Here is a 16,911-nt window from a genome sequence, read left to right as displayed (position 1 = left end):
TTCCTTGGGTAAATGATTTTACACAATTCATTTAATCTTCACTAAAAGGAGAAAATAAAGTATCAGTTTTAATTGCCCCCATCCCATCTTTGGGCATCAGGCAAACTTATTTTGCTCAGGGTTTATTTAGCATATTCCACAAGGACTATTGTTCTTTTAAATGCTTAGTTTGCAAAGAATACAATCAAAGAAGCTGTGCCTCAAAGATGTATTCAAAATTGCAGAATGGAATGAGAGAGGTAAAAGGGAGAAAGGCTGATTAGGTGATAGCCAACAATTAGCTAAACAACTGGTTTAGCTCAAGATCAAAGATTTTGAAGTTTATAAGCAACCCCAGTGGGTCCCAGGAGCATTCTAACACAATCTTTTTGTTTCTTAGGGGCTCTGTGTCAGCTTCCATTTTGTCAGCAGCAACCCCTTTGGTTCCTACGTGATCCATTTGCATGTCAGTTTCTTTTGGAACTACAGAAAAGAAAATTTCCAAAAGTTGGAAGATTTAGGGTTCTGTTTACAGCTGCTAGGCTGTCATTAAATATTGGAAATCCAGGATTTATTTAACCAGTGAACAGATTATTGAACAAATTATACGGTGCATGGGAGGTTTTTAATAATGGCAAAAAGATATGAGGAAGAACATTATTTTCCTAATAATTCCAGTCCCTGCTGGAATTAAAGATATAATAGGCATCACTGCTAATTTAATGATTCTGAGTTCCTTAGAACGTTTATTTACATAAATTTGTTTTCTTGCTCACAGAATGTGGCTTGGCTAAGATTTGAAGAGTATAATTTGGATTATCATTATCAAAACATGCATTTGGAGGGAAATTTGTACTCAGAAAATCCATTAGTCGTGACCCTTCCTGAGAAACCACCCCATACTTGGAGGACGGTTCAAGCAATCAAAGCTCAGAAATCATTCGTATATTTGTCTACATGTCTGCCTGTGTATATTTGCTTATTTATAAATGCCTTCACTTGTCTTGACTGATATTTTTCATTTATTTTGCTAGTCTGCAGCTGGTCTGCTCATCATCTGTTTATATCTTTGTGGTGCCAAAAGAGTCAACAGGGATTCAGATGAATTGCTCAGATTAATGGATTGGAGGGTAGTTTGGAGTTCTACGCTGCAAAATTTGAAGGTAAAAGTGGTATTCTGTCATTGTTTGCAATTTTCTTTACTTCCTTTTTTTTCCCAAAAATGTGAATTTCTCTTTCAAACCATTGAATCTTCTATGAGGAAAATGTGTATGCTTATTAGAAATGCATCTTTGCAAAAAGTGTCTATCTTTTGGGTTCTTAGCATTTCTACCCTATTTTTAAGTTCTCTGCTTTTGATGATTATGGCTGCTTGCAGTTTGTATAAGAAAATTGCTCAGACTATATTTGTATAATTTATTTCTGCTGGTCTCTCTTGTGCCATGTAATTGTTGCAACATTATTTGGATAGAATTTTTTTTTGGGGAAACTAGTGATGTAATTTTAAAAAAATGATTTTTTTTAATGTAAGCCTTCATAAACAGCTAATTTGACAGATATAAAGTAAACCTTCAATTTAACAGACCATTTGCAAGTAGAGACTGGATGTACATTAAGCCCAAATGCCTATTAAATCTTAATTTATGTTAGTTGCAAAAATGTGTTCATTTTAGTTTGACTGATTAATCATTTGACTGATTAATGCAGATACATAAATTAGGTCATTTACATCAATGTATGTTATTTGTATAATTATGTAATGATGGCAGTAATATAAATTACATTGTTAATGTATACTGTTGTATCACTCACTATAGACAATATAAATTTATAAAAATGATGAAATTTGTCTGCATTACTGTAGAACAAAGAACTTTATATGTTAAATGCTGAAACATATATTTGTGTCCAAACTTTGCTAAAGTAAAGTCCATTAAATTAAGGTTTACTGTATATGGATATATATTTGTGTGTTGTAATTAACAGTGTGTTTTAAAAGCTAACGAATATTATGATTTATAGACTAGAATCCATGCACTATGGAAAGAAATAACTATAAATAAATATAATTTGTAACTAATTAGTTCTATGAAATAATTAATTTTAAATAACTAAAATCTGGATATAATTAAACTGATCATTGCACATTTGAGTCTCAAAATACATTGTTGACTACATTTATGCTTTAGGATTTATTTTTTTAAATCAAGAACTCCAGCAATACAATTACTTTGCTTTTCAAATCACTTATTCCTCCTTTGTTCAGTCTTCCTTGCTGACTAACATTCCATATGGAGGTAACTGTTCCCATTCGGCTTCCTCAATCCTTTGAAGAAGAAATATATTTTTAAGGAAAGTTAGGAATTTACTAGAAAGACCATCCTTTGTAGAATTAGTGTCTTGGCAAATGTCAAGATAATTCAGATATGTGATTTATTGTGATAGAAATCATCTACATATTCTCATTTTTATATGGTTAGTAATATATGAGAGCAATGGTATAGTTTGTGCTCCTTCCATTTATTTTAATTCAAATGCTCTCAGTACTTCTCCCAGGTTCATTCCCTTGGGTATTTATGCAGATGTAGATATTTATATTTATTTTTTAGGCTTTAGTATCACCTTTATTGCACTTTGAAGGATGTAAATTGTAGTCTTCAAGCATGAGAATTTCCTTAACAGATGTCACATAATCATGAAGTCATATGTGCCTTATCTTGTTTAGTTCCCATTCTTATCTGCCCTATAACCACTTTCTGAACATCCGTTTTATTCAAAATTGTATTTTCCTGAGCTTGTATAAGAGCAGCTCTACAGTCAGGTTGCCCACGTCAGATTCAAAGCATCCTTGTCTACTTCAGATGAGAACATGCAGTAACATACTCCTAATTTCATTCCATTTTCTTTTCTACTTGATTTCTACTGTTCCCTCTGCTTCTCGGTGGTCAGTTGATCTTTGTAACAAATGATGTGACATGAAACATCTACAGCTATGTTCCCCATTATTTCCATGCGCAGTTTAATGACTGAGAATATTAGCAGAGGATAGTTGCTAATGCTTACTTCATTTTTATAGATTTATGTGTCATTGTCCATACAAAACATTAGGAGCAGCAGTGGGTTCCTTTATCCTGAATTCTTATTTGTTTGCTTTGTTTGTACTGAATTGTATTTTGAGACAGATGCAGTAATCTAGTGCTAGCTTTCCTGCTTCTGAGTTGACAGAAGGACAGTGCCATTAAGTAAATGTCAGCTGTGCTTGTTTGGCTTTGTGTTCCTTGTTAATAATTATAGAAAGGAAGCTACCTATTTCTTCCTCTCCTCCCCCCCCCCAGCGGAAGAGTGTGGAAACCAGATGTTTACCCAGGGCAGAAGACAATGCTGGCCTTGAACTGCCAACTTAAAAACTATAGTTGTGCATGTTTCTCTTGAGGCATGCAAGTCATCCAAAGTATATGGTTCAAAACAGAAGGATGAACTTAACTAGAATTACTCTCATTTCCCAGTTTGTTACAACAGTGAAAGACCTTTGTTTGTAACTGTTGTAACAATATATATTTTAGAAATAATGTAATATCAATTAAAATATAAAAACAATATAAATTTTAGAATAGAGTAAATAGGAGAAAAAAAACTCTGTATACATGTATGCACATGCTAGACAGACCACATCTTCCATCCTTCATTCTGTCAAAGTTTGGATTAATGAGTATTTGTCTTTTAAAAATTAATCATATAAGCAAAGGTTTCTAGTTTTCATGGCAGCAGGAATGCGGCTCCCTGGGAAATTTTCTGAATCCTGTGCAAGTGGGACTTCTAATAATGAGATGAGTAAGATTTGTTTGCTCAGCATGGCTTCTCATTTCTTCACACAACTAGGACCAATTGCAGCAACTGCACGGAATGTTTCTGCAGATCACATTGCGGCTCTATTATTTTGATCATAATTTTTTCCCCAAAGAAATAAAGGTTCATTTATATTCATTGGAGTTAAAATTATTGTATTAAATAGCTGTTACTGCAGTCATTATGAGCTGGCCTGACTGCATCCTGGGGTCTAAACGAAGCTGGTATTCTTGTGAAACTTCATATGCTTTGATTCCTTTTATGGTTCCTACTTACTTCAGATATCTTTTCAGCTCAAAAGAAATGCTGGTCTGACCTATCAACTAAATAAAGAGGCTGCAGGCGCAGAATGAAGCACAATAGGGCAAGGACTCTGGACAAAGATCTTGGCTTCTATTCAGAATTTTGTATTTGAAGAAATCCTTGATTAAACAGAAGGAATAGCAGAATAGAGCAAAGCAGTTTTTAAGGCTTGCATTTTGGACATGATGCCCAATATGTAGGATATATATGGAGACTAGAGAAGGCACAAACAGAAGATAAGGAAATGGCTTTAAGAAGTAGAGAGTCTCATAAAAATAATTTTCTTTAAGCGTATTGAGAAGTAACTTGAAACTTGACTCTTGGTCTATTTCCAGCCAGGTAATCACTAGCAGGATCGTTTATCACATGTCATTTTTCAATATTTGTAAAATAGATGGTTCTACTCCAGGGATGGAATGACTTTTCAGATGTCCCCCTGATTATTATCTGCCAGGCCCCCAAATGAAGAAATGTGCATTTGGGATTTAATTAGGTATTCATGTACTGCAGTGTACAGAAAGTAGTGTAGGTACATTATGAGAGTTTAAAGAGAGTAAAGGGAAGGTTAGAAAGCTGCTATCATTTGAGTAGCCTGTGAGTAATTTTACTTGGGATGAAATACTGCTGTACTAAACCTTGGCATTAGAACAGCATGAGAGAAAGGTCTAAAAGAGGTAAAAGATAAAAATGCAGATGAAGTAAAATATATTCTTGAACAGGATGAATTGGAGGAAAGGGAAGGATCTTTGTTTCTTTTTGTAATTCTCTCCAGAGTCTTGTACAGTTTATTTTGTTTATTTCCCCAGGATATCCCGTACTGTATCTCATAGGATTAATTTTTGATGACTTAGAATAATGAGATTCATTTCAGATGGCTCAGATTTTTGGAGACCTTCTCACGCTCTTAAATCAACACTGGAATAGAGTTCTCAGTATATAGCACAACCTCTTGGTCAAAATGTTTCCAAATACTTTGTTCCCAGTTGAGGATAGTTCTTGTATCATTCTCAGGCAGCATAAGGAATATGTAATACTGTATAACTGGAATGTTGATTTCAAAGGTAAGCTTTGAATCCCTTGGGGTCATTTTACTTAGTGATTTTTAAGATTTGCCTATTGTGACATGAAGTGCATGTTTGAATAATACTCAGAATCTTCCAACTAGTCAGAAATGCTGCTACAAAAGTTTTTCTAGGGGTAGAAGGGTTCTCTTATGCTTGCACCATCAATGCTAGCTATCACCAGGAGCTGTGGTGGCGCAATGGTTGGAATGCAGTATTGCAGGCTAACTGCCCACTGCCAGGTGTTTGATCGTGACCAGCTCAAGGTTGACTCAGCCTTCCATCCTCCCAAGTTTGGTAAGAATCAGGACCCAGATTGTTGAGGGCAATATGCTGACTCTGTATATCGCTTAGAGAGAGCTGTAAAGTACTATGAAGCGGTATATAAATCTATGTGCTATTGCAGTTACTGTCTCAAGACAGGGCTATCCCAGCTCAGTCTAAAGTGATGAGTAACCTGAGATGTGGGAACTTCTTTCTGTCTTTTCCAAAAAATTTGAGAGTTCATGTGATTTCAGTTTCGTAAAACTTAAGTTAGGATAGTAATATAATAAGAATGGATACTCAAAAGGTTCCATGAATTGTTTTCTTAGCCAATTAATGAGAACCTTTCTTCCCTAATTTATACATTGAAGAGAGTGCTACTTGTGTTCCTATTTTTAATACAAAGGAATTTGGGTCTTGTGAGCCTATAATCCCAGTCACAAATGGTAAAGAATCCCACTAGCAAATTTTGTTGTATCACTCCTGAAACCTTTTTAGCAAATTTTGAAGATCTTAAAATACCAATTTATACAACTGAATTTTTGTATGCAGTTAAGAGAAAAAGTTAAGGCAGACATTTGGCATTGAGCAGCAGAAGACAGAATTTGAAGTATGTGCAAATGATGAACATGTAATTTAGCAATATACATTAGCAAAATGTATCATCACCATCATAATACTAATAGAAGGGGGTAGTAAGGAAGACAAGTAGGATAATAATAGTACTACAGACATACAAAATGGATAGATACACATAGACATTAAACAGTATTGTGAGAATTAGGTATTCAGCAGAGTGATGGCACAAGGGAAATAACTGCCTCTGTGTCTAGTTGTTTTGGCATGCAGTATCCTATAGTGGCATCCCGAGGGGAGGAGTTGAAACAATTTATGTCCAGGATGTGAGGGGTCTGTAGATATTTTCTCAGCCCTCCTTCTAACCTGCACCATATACAAGTCCTCTATAGAAAGTAGTCTGGTTGAAATTGTTTTTCCTGCAGTCCTTACTATCCGGAGTCAGTACTTGTCCTGCTTAGTTGCTCTATCAAACCAGACAGTTATAGAAGTACAAATTACAGACTCAGTTTCAATGGCTCTGAAACTCTCACAATGGAGCAATAGTTAGTGAAGATAACAGACTTAGCAGATGGCGAAATTAACTTGCTTGATTAGAGAAAGATCAACCTCTATATTTAACAGTAACTGGACACCCCTGAAAAAAATGAAGTTGACATATATGGTTTGAGGATTAGAAAGAGTAGCTGATGTAAAGAAGAAAATTATGATATAACTTTAGAGAGAGGAGGCAAAATATAAATGTAATTATAACCACTGTTAAGAAGTTTGGTAGCACTTCTTTATAACCATTCTTTTCCTTTTTTAATTTTCTTTCTATTTTCACTATTTAATATTTTTGTTTATTTTCCTTATTTTCTATCATTTATATTCTTCAAAATTTCTTTAATAAAAATTATATAAACCATTTTAATATTTTATCAATCTATATAGATTAGCTGTATTAAAATAGAAATAATTCAAAATCATTATATAATTATATCAGTCTTGAACAATATTCATTTTAGCTAAAATTTGTATTTTCTGATAAGCTCAATGAAATTTTAACCATCCATTTACAATAGTGTTTATTGTGATTAAAAATGAATACTTAAAGCCATGAGCAGAATTTTGTTGATAGTATTTTGGACTTTATATTATATTTTTAACTGGGTGTGTTGTTAGTTACCCAAAATCCTAACTGTTTTGGCAGAGGGCTTAATTATGAAAAATAAACAAACATTTCCCAAATATTTACAGGAATTTAAACCACAATTAAACTACCAGTTTTTACAGATTTCTATATTAAAATCCAAGGAAAGCAAATAGGATTAAGTCATTGACATCACTGAATAACTGCTGGATAATTATGTAAAATATACATAAAACATTTGTATGTATATACATATGAATATGTATACATATACACTGATAAAACAGTATATCATCACCATATTGACAGTTTATGGTCATTTCCAACCATAGTTATAATTTAAAATAGGTCAGTGATTCCAACATCAATTAAGTGAAAAATAAGAGACGAGGGACACTCTGATAGATACCATTATTTTAAGAGGAGAAAAGGGGAAATTCCATTTGTAATAAAGATAGCACAAGAAATAGAATACCATTTTATTACAGTTGATAAAATCAGGAAGAAATCTGTATTTAGGGAAATGTGGAAATTCATGACAGCAAAAAATAGTTTTTTCCCCTTTCCATGCAGTTTCTGCATTTATTATTGAATACAGAGATTTTTTTAGTTCTTACTAACTTTACATCAAAAATGCTGTTTTGGAGCTGTGGAGCTCAGTGTTGCTGTTCCAGATGGTGACTAACATCTAAGGCAGTGTTTCTCAACCTTGACAATTTTAAGGCATGTGGACTTCAACTCCCAGAATTCCACAGCCAGCAATGCTGGCTGTGGAATTCTGGGAGTTGAAGTCCACATGCCTTAAAATTGTCATGGTTGAGAAACACTGATCTAAGGGCTCTTGAAATCAGATATCGATGCTCAGATCAGATTGGCTTTTCAAAATTAAAGAAACAACACTTTTTAAAAACTACCTGTTTTAGACTGTTTTATTCAAATGTTAATATTCTAAATACTTAAATTACAGTAGTATTAAAATCCTCAAAGGTAGTGATGAGAATAGCAATAGTGCAAGACAATTTTTGGCTTATTCTATTTTAAGATTTTCCTTTTGGAAGTATGTGTATGTGCTGGTGCTACTTTCCTAAATTGCTGTAGAATTTTGTTTTAATTTTTTTGTAAACATGGAAAGTGAAAGAGAACACTTTGCTAAAAATTACATTAAAAGTGTTGTTCGACAGATGGGCAATATATAAATTTAATTAATAAATAAAAATATTTGATTTTGCACTGTGCAGTAGTTTGAATTCATTTGCAAAGGAGTGTTTTGGAATGACCTGTTGCGTGGATGTAGCATCTTTTTAAAGTAGACTCATCTTTTTCTTGCATGCTGTCGCAGAAACTTCTCCCTAGCAGTCATATGTTCCTGGATATAGAGGTTCCTGCTTTAATGAGACCCAGAGGTGCTATGTTTCTGTTTTCATGTATTATGGAATACCTCTTCTTAATGAATTCTGAACTACTGCACAATTTTATATATGCTTACAGGTCTGCTCCAATAATTCTCATGCTGCATCAACCTTTTAATCTACTGAGATGGCCAGTTTAAATTTTTTTTTGCAAGTCTTTGGGCTTTTATTGTTGACATAATGAACAATAGCATCTTTCATATTTTTTAAAAATGTCTCTGTGTATACTGCAATTTAAAATTTGCAGACTCATCATCCTCTGTTCACTTGGAATCCTGCCACATGGTTGAATTTGCCAAGAGATAAAAGATGCAGGATCAAGTTAGAGAAAATATATGTTACTTGAGTGAAAACTTTACGGAACAATAAAGATAGCTCTTTAAAAAAAAAAAAAGAAGCTATGACTAACAGCAATGCTCTCTCTTTCCACTGTTGAATGATCTATATCTGCATTTATTTCAGTGCTAAACATACTGATTTAGAACACAATACTGTAGGAAATTACAGACCAATCAGCCTAACATCAATACCCTGAAAGATACTGTAAAAAATAATCAAAAAAGCAGATCTGCGAACATGTGGAAACAAAATTATAACTAGAAGTCAGCATGGATTTGTTAAAAACAGATCATGCCAAACCAATCTTATTTCATTCTTTGACAAAATGACTAAATTAGTAGACCATGAAAGTAGACCATACTATGCTATGAATATCGTATACCTACACTTTAGTAAGGCATTCAACAAAGTAGATCACAACCTACTTCTTGGTAAGCTAGAAAAAAGTAGGATAGATAGCATTATCACCAGATGGATTTATAACTGGCTGACAAATTGTATTTAACGAATAATCCTTAATAATAAGATAAAATAACCTTTATTGTCATTTTTATACTGTGGGCACAATGACACACATCAAAAATGAAATTTAGTTGCCCGCTCTCAAAGTGAAACGTATACATGACACAAACCTACATAGAGGGGTACCACAAAATTCTGTCTTAGGCCCAGTACTCTTCAATATATTCTTAAATGACTTAAATGAGCGAATAGAAGGGGAACTCATCAATTTGCATATGATATTAAGCTGGCAAGAACAGCCAACACCGTAGATGATAGACTCAATATCCAGATGGTCTCGACAGACTTGAACAGTGGGCCCTGTCTAACAAAATGAAATTCAACATAGAGAAAAGTAAAGTCTTACACTTAGGCAAGAAAAATCAAAAGTACACATACAGATTAGGTGAAACCTGGCTTAATAGCAGTAACTGTGAGAGGGACCTTGGAGTCCTAGTGGACAATCAATTAAATATGATCTAGCAGTGTATGGAAGCAGCCAAAAAAGCCAATGCAATCCCAAGTTACATCAACAGAGGGACTGAATCAAGATCATGTGAGATACTAATACCACTCTATAAAGCCTTAGTAAGACCACACCTAGAATACTGCATCCAGTCTTGATCATCACACTATAAAAAAGATGTTGAGACTCCAGAAAGAGTGCAGAGAAGAGCAACAATGATGATTAGGGGCCTGGAGGCTAAAACATATGAAGAATGGTTGGAAGAACTGGGCATGGCTAGTATTGAAGAGAAGGACCAGGGGTAATAGTAGTGTTCCAATATTTGACGCACTGTCACCGAGAGGAGGGGGTCAAGTACCCAAAGGCCAGACAATGTATGGAAACTAGTCTAAAAAAAGTGATGGTATTAGCCATCAAACCCCAAATGTACACTTTTCCCAAAAGGTTTCCACAATTTTGGCCACTACCGTATGTGATGATGCCATTGGTCAACTGTTTGCTTTATAGATTTGCATCCCAATATGGGATGCAAATACATAAGTAGCAGCATTTATTTGATGATGTTACATCACTTGCTCCTCCATGTGCCCCTCTCATGGATGCTCAAATTTTCTGGCATAGTGATTCAGCTTTGGAAAAATAATGTATGGGTTCTTTCGTGCAGTAGATTGGAGGCAGTGTGTCTCCTATGAGCGCATTGCTGATACAAATAGATTTTGTATCGACAAGTAGATTGAAATACGGGACTCATTTATACAAAATACAGTACATTAAAAATGATAGCTATATAAGTTATTCAAAATGTATACATACTTGAATTATATTTTCGCTTTTTAAAAGCATTTTCTATGTGCTTTTTTTCTTTTATTTGGCAATATATGTATTTCATAAGTATCTTTTGTGGGTTTTTTATTTTTATTTTTTGTTTTTATTTCAAAAACAATTAAAAACCTTTGGAATGCCTTTTCCTGGGGCCAAACTGGCATCCATAGCATCTACTTTTTGGTGCTTAGGAAAAGTCTTAATTTGCATTTCAGTTGAGATCCCAAAGGTGCTTTTTCAGGAGGCAACTGGACTTCCTTATTTTTCTTTGAAGACATTTCGCTTCTCATCCAAGAGGCTTCTTCTTTGGATGAGAAGCAGAAACACCTTCAAAGAAAAACAAGGAAGTCCAGTTGTCTCCTGAAAAAGCACCTTTGGGATAACTATGAGCTGGATGACTGAGAATCTCCATAGATTTAAAAATTATGTGCCACTATCCTTTCCAAAACTTTGTGCCTATCTAGTATTATATCATAGTTCTTAACTATTTTAGAATTATGGAGTAGTGTGTTTTTACCTCTTATTTTACAGTTTATGTATTTTACAAATGTACTGTGTCATGAGATGCTGTTTAGATTCATAACAATTTTAAAATCTCAAGCTTTATGTATCTTGCTTGTTAAAAGCAGGGTGTTTTTCATTTCTTTGATATGCCCTTCAGCAAACCAGAGGAGACCTCTGTAATATAAAATGTGCAGCTTGGATTAGCATGATGGATTTAAAGTGTTTGGTGAGTTTAGCTTCATTGACTCAGGAGGATGGGAATAAATGGGGGAATGTTTCAAGGCCCTTGGATTTAAAGCTGTTGATAAGGATAAAGGAGATTTTTATCTAAAGCTGCAAAGCTCTGAATTGCCTTCTTGCTAATTAAGGAGGCCTCCTTTGGATGAGGATCTTTGGGCAACCCAGGTGAGGCTGATCTCTTGAAGTTTGTCTCCCTAATTTGGCCATTTGATGCAAGGATTTCTTTTTCTTCAGGCTTTTGATCCTTTTTGCTCAGTGATGTCTATTCTTTCTGGTAGGAATGGCTCTTTTCCCCCCTTAGGCAGGCCTTAAAACAGGAAATGTTGTTAAAAACTGATATCCTGTACCTTAAAAATAAGGACAGCAGCCCCCAAACCATGAATCCTCTAAACTTTAGAGTTTAAAGAGAATGAAGAATGTGAAAAACAGGTTGGAATAAGCTCTATAATGGGTTGCTTTCTATTGTCATATAGGCAAAAGATACTGCATTAATTCAGTACTGGTTAGCTATATATTTCTGGACCAAATTGAAGTGCTTGCCTTGGTATTTAAAACTGGTTTTAAAGCAGTTTATTTGAAGAAATCCCTATGCTTGTATTTATCTACTTTTTATTTATTTAATCAGATTTATAAATCTGCCCATCCTACACATGTGACTCTGGGCAGGGTACAATAAACAACCAGTTAAAATAATGAAAATAACAGCTAAAAATAATGAAACACAAATATAAGTAACATAAAAACAAAACCATGGGAGAACAAATCAGCATCTTACCACGGTGTAGCCATCTGTTAATTGATACGGAACAACCCTGTCCCCGGCAATTTAAAAACTATAGGGCTATCAGTGCATGTAGCACAGATGTGTGTGTGGACAAGAATACCAACCTTGCTACCAATCAAAATGAAGCCTCTAATAGCGAGTGCCATATAAAGTGCACTAACCAAATAGGTGGTAAGACAATAGGGGAACTCAGGCACCACACAGGTTATGTAGAAAGGAAACACAGGGCCACCCACAAAGGACTCAAATGTTTATACACCAATGCACAAAGTATGAACAGCAAACAGGGTGAACTAGAAATTCAGGTTAATGAGGGCAGATACGATATTGTTGCCATTACGGAAACATGGTGGGATGAAACTCACACATGGAACACACAGCTAGAGGGATTTAAATTATTTAAAAGAAACAGACCAAATAAAAGAGGAGGTGGAGTTGCTCTCTATATAAGAAATAACTACATCTTCACAGAAATAGAGTACAACAATGATAAAAACTGTCTTGAATGCATTTGGGTCAATATAAAAGGGGGGGGAAATGACATTGCCATAGGTGTATACTACAGACCACCCAACCAAACAGAGGAAATAGATGAACTTTTTGCTAGTCAGCTAACTAAGGTATGTAGGAAGCACATCACAATAGTAATGGGGGACTTTAACTACCCTGACATCAACTGGGAGACAAACTCCGCACCAAGTGGAAGATCAAACAGGTTCCTGGCAAACCTAGCAGACAACTTTGTCTCCCAAAAAGTAGAGAATGGAACTAGGGGATTAGCCATTTTGGATCTAATTCTCACTAACAGAGATGAAATGATAGACGGTGTTGGAGCCATAGGAACCCTGGGAGGAAGTGATCATGCAATATTAGAATTCAACATTATAGAAGCACAACCAATAGAACACAGTCAAACTAGAGTCTTGGACTTCAAGAGAGCTAATTTCAATAAACTTAGAGAGGGCTTGGGAAGGATTCCATGGATGAGAATCCTCAAGGGGAAAACAACTCAAGAAGCTTGGGAAATTTTGAAAAATGAGATAATAAAAGCACAGTCTAGCACAATACCAACAAAGAGGAAAAATAACAGCTCTCAAAAGAAACCAGCATGGCTGCATAAAGAACTCTCTGACAAATTGAAAGATAAAAAGGACAAGTATAGAAAGTGGAAAGAGGGGAACATAACTAAGTCAGAATATCAGCAAATAGCCCGAGCCTGCAAAGATGAAGTGAAGAAAGCCAAGGCTCAAAATGAACTGAGGCTTGCGACCAAAGTCAAAAATAACAAAAAAAGCTTCTTTCAACATGTAAAAAACAAGAAAAAAGTGAAGGAAATGATTGGTCCATTAGTGGGTGGAAGTGGCAAGAAGGTGACAAGCAACAGGGAGAAAGCAGAACTATTTAACTCATTTTTTGCATCTGTCTTTACACAAAGGGAAAAAACAGACCAACCTATCAAAAATAGTGCCACAAAAAACAAAACAGAAACACAAGTTAAGATAGGCAAGAAAATCGTTAGTGAGCACCTGTCCAGCCTAGATGAGTTCAAATCGCCAGGACCAGACGGATTACACCCCAGAGTTCTCAAGGAACTGGCAGATGTGATATCGGAGCCACTGAACTATATTTTTCAAAGATCCTGGAACACAGGGGAACTACCAGAGGACTGGAAAAGAGCTGATGTAGTTCCCATCCTCAAAAAAGGAAAAAAAATGGATCCAGGAAATTACAGACCTATCAGCCTGACCTCAATACCTGGGAAGATCCTGGAAAAGATAATCAAACAACGAATCAACGAACACCTAGAGGCAAACAAAGTCATTACTAAAAGCCAACATGGGTTTGTCAAAAATAGATCATGCCAGACAAATCTTATTGCATTCTTTGACCAAGTGACAAAATTAGTGGATCAGAGGAATGCTGTGGACATAATTTACTTGGACTTCAGTAAGGCATTTGATAAAGTAGATCACAACCTACTACTTGACAAGATAGAAAAATGTGGGGTAGACAGAACCACCACCAGATGGATCCGTAGCTGGCTGACCGGCCGTACTCAGCGAGTGGTCCTCAATGGAACTGCATCTATATGGAGGGAAGTGTGTAGTGGGGTGCCCCAGGGCTCTGTTCTGGGCCCAGTACTCTTCAACATCTTCATCAACGATTTGGATGAAGGGATAGATGGGGAACTCATCAAATTTGCAGACGACACCAAGCTGGCAGGAATAGCCAACACTCCAGAAGACAGGCTTCAGATACAGAAGGATCTGGACAGACTTGAACACTGGGCACTAACTAACAAAATGAAATTCAATGGTGAAAAAAGCAAGGTTCTACATTTAGGCAAGAAAAACCAAATGCACAAGTACAGCATAGGTGGCACCATGCTCAATAGTAGTAACTGTGAGAGGGACCTCGGAGTCCTAGTAGACAATCACTTAAATATGAGCCAGCAGTGTGCTGCAGCTGCCAAAAAGGCCAACACAGTGCTAGGCTGCATTAACAGAGGGATAGAATCAAGATCACGTGAAGTATTAATACCACTCTTCAATGCCTTGGTAAGGCCACACTTGGAATACTGCATCCAGTTTTGGTCACCACGATGTAAAAAAGATGTTGAGACTCTAGAAAGAGTACAGAGAAGAGCAACAAAGATGATTAGGGGACTGGAGGCTAAAACATATAAGGAACGGTTGCTAGAATTGGGTATGTCTAGTTTAACGAAGAGAAGGACAAGGGGGGACATGATAGCAGTATTCCAATATCTCAGGGGCTGCCATAAAGAAGAGGGAATTAAGCTATTTTCCAAAGCACCTGAAGGCAGGACAAGAAGCAACGGGTGGAAACTAATCAAGGAGAGAAGCAACCTAGAACTAAGGAGAAACTTCCTGACAGTGAGAACAATTAATCAGTGGAACAGCTTGCCTCCAGAAGCAGTAAATGCTCCAACACTGGAAGTTTTTAAGAAGAGACTGGACAGCCATTTGTCCGAAATGGTGTAGGGTTTCCTGCCCGAGCAGGGGGTTGGACTAGATGACCTCCAAGGTCCCTTCCAACTTTACTACTATTACTATTACTATCTCATGTTCTTCCCATTTTGGGGGTTCCTAATGCCAGTAAGGTCAGGTCTAGTCAATAGATTTCACTTCAGCAGTGATAGTAAAATCTGCCATTAAAAGACTGAAGGAGTTAAAAGATCAATAGAAATATATTCTCCTTTGAATGCTGTCTATTGTCTCAGTCATGCTATCTGCCAATTAAAGATGTCTCCGAAAACAATACTAAGATTACCAGCACTATCCATATTTATCTGCTTGCCTTTGAGTTTAGTTGTATTGGTAGAAACAAGGAACAGAATTTCCAGAAGTATTGGTTATATTGTCTTGAAGAGTAGGTAATTGGCTTCTTCAGTTGCAATAGTCAAAAGTACAACTTGTTTAAAATTCTTGTTGAGGTGCTTCCTGTCAAATTCTGACAGTAAAAAGCTTTAAAACCATTCATCAGGTTATACATATTGTTTTTTTATATTAAAGCCTTGTTAATATTATATGTCACTGTTTTCAGTGGTTCTGATGTAATTAGCTGTCTAGGAGACCCAAATAGCAGCATTTAAATATTTATAAGAGATCCCCTATGATCTATCAGTCCAGATAGTGGATTGGCAGTGGGGACCCCTATTCAACATTATAATTAGCTTTGAACTTACTGGGTGACTTTGGGGCAGTAATTCTCTTAACCCAATCTATCTCACAGGGTTTACTATTGTGGCGGAAAAACTGAAGCCCTGTGTATACTGCCTTTTGCTCCTAGGTGAAATCCAGGACATAAATCTTACATATATATATATATATATATATATATATATATATATATATATATATATATATATATATATATATATATATAAAACCAGACTATTGATGCTGCTCATATGTTAAAACATTATTATTGGCACAAATTTCATATTCTTATATGGAGTTCTTTTTTTAGAAAGTGATCTAACATCTCAATGCTGTCTAGCTTGATATGATGCTGCCTTTGCAACTATCTTTGTTTTTTGCAGGGACTTTCTAGGACCCCAGTTAAGGCTACCATGTCTACACATTTCTCAAATGCACTATTTCAATAGTGGAGAAAGTGATATAAGAACTAGGAATAGTGGATTCATCAGATATGTGCGTCATGTATCTGTGAGGAATGAGAAAGGAGGTGGGAGGAGGATGGTGTATTTACAATTCAGTTAAGTGACATGAGGTGTTACATTTTTATGGCCTTGCTGAAGCAATGCATGAAAAGTAATAAAAGAGAGGAAGCAGCAGACATGTTTTGAATGCTGAAGGTTTAGATTCAGTTCCTGGTACTTTTAATTGAATATTTGTTTGTTTGTTTATTTGTTTGTTAAAAGTTACATACTGCCCCTCTTGCCTCGAAGTGACTCTAGACAGTTTACAACCATAAAAACAAGATAAAACATTAAACGTTAAAACAATAAATATTCACACTAAAATAAATTTAAAATTGAGAAAATGGGAAGGAAGAGAGCAAGATGCACACGGGGAGGAAGTGGGGACTTATCTTAGTCCATTAATGTCTACGAAGATTCTTAATCATCCAGGTCATGGTTGTCCTAAAGGTACTTTTCAAAAGGAACTGGATGAAATGAATGACATCTTTTTTATGAAAAA

At 35.6% G+C, this 16,911-nt stretch overlaps 1 protein-coding gene across 1 annotated transcript in view; it reads left to right on the top strand.

Annotated features, from left to right (window-relative positions):
- The first annotated feature begins 1,013 nt into the window (after window positions 1–1,013).
- EXTL3 (exostosin like glycosyltransferase 3) overlaps window positions 1,014–16,911 on the top strand; it is an 81,524-nt gene continuing 65,626 nt past the window's right edge. The window contains exon 1 of the mRNA XM_039345924.1: window positions 1,014–1,142. The gene's annotated coding sequence lies outside the window, so the exon portion shown is untranslated. The remainder of the gene's footprint in view (window positions 1,143–16,911) is intronic.

Source organism: Crotalus tigris, unplaced genomic scaffold (assembly GCF_016545835.1).
Source record: "Crotalus tigris isolate CLP2741 ecotype Arizona unplaced genomic scaffold, ASM1654583v1 scf7180000017987.690289119674:8195010, whole genome shotgun sequence".
Lineage (NCBI taxonomy): Eukaryota > Metazoa > Chordata > Lepidosauria > Squamata > Viperidae > Crotalus > Crotalus tigris.
Note: the sequence above shows the minus strand (reverse complement) of the source record. Positions and strands in the feature narration are given on the sequence as shown.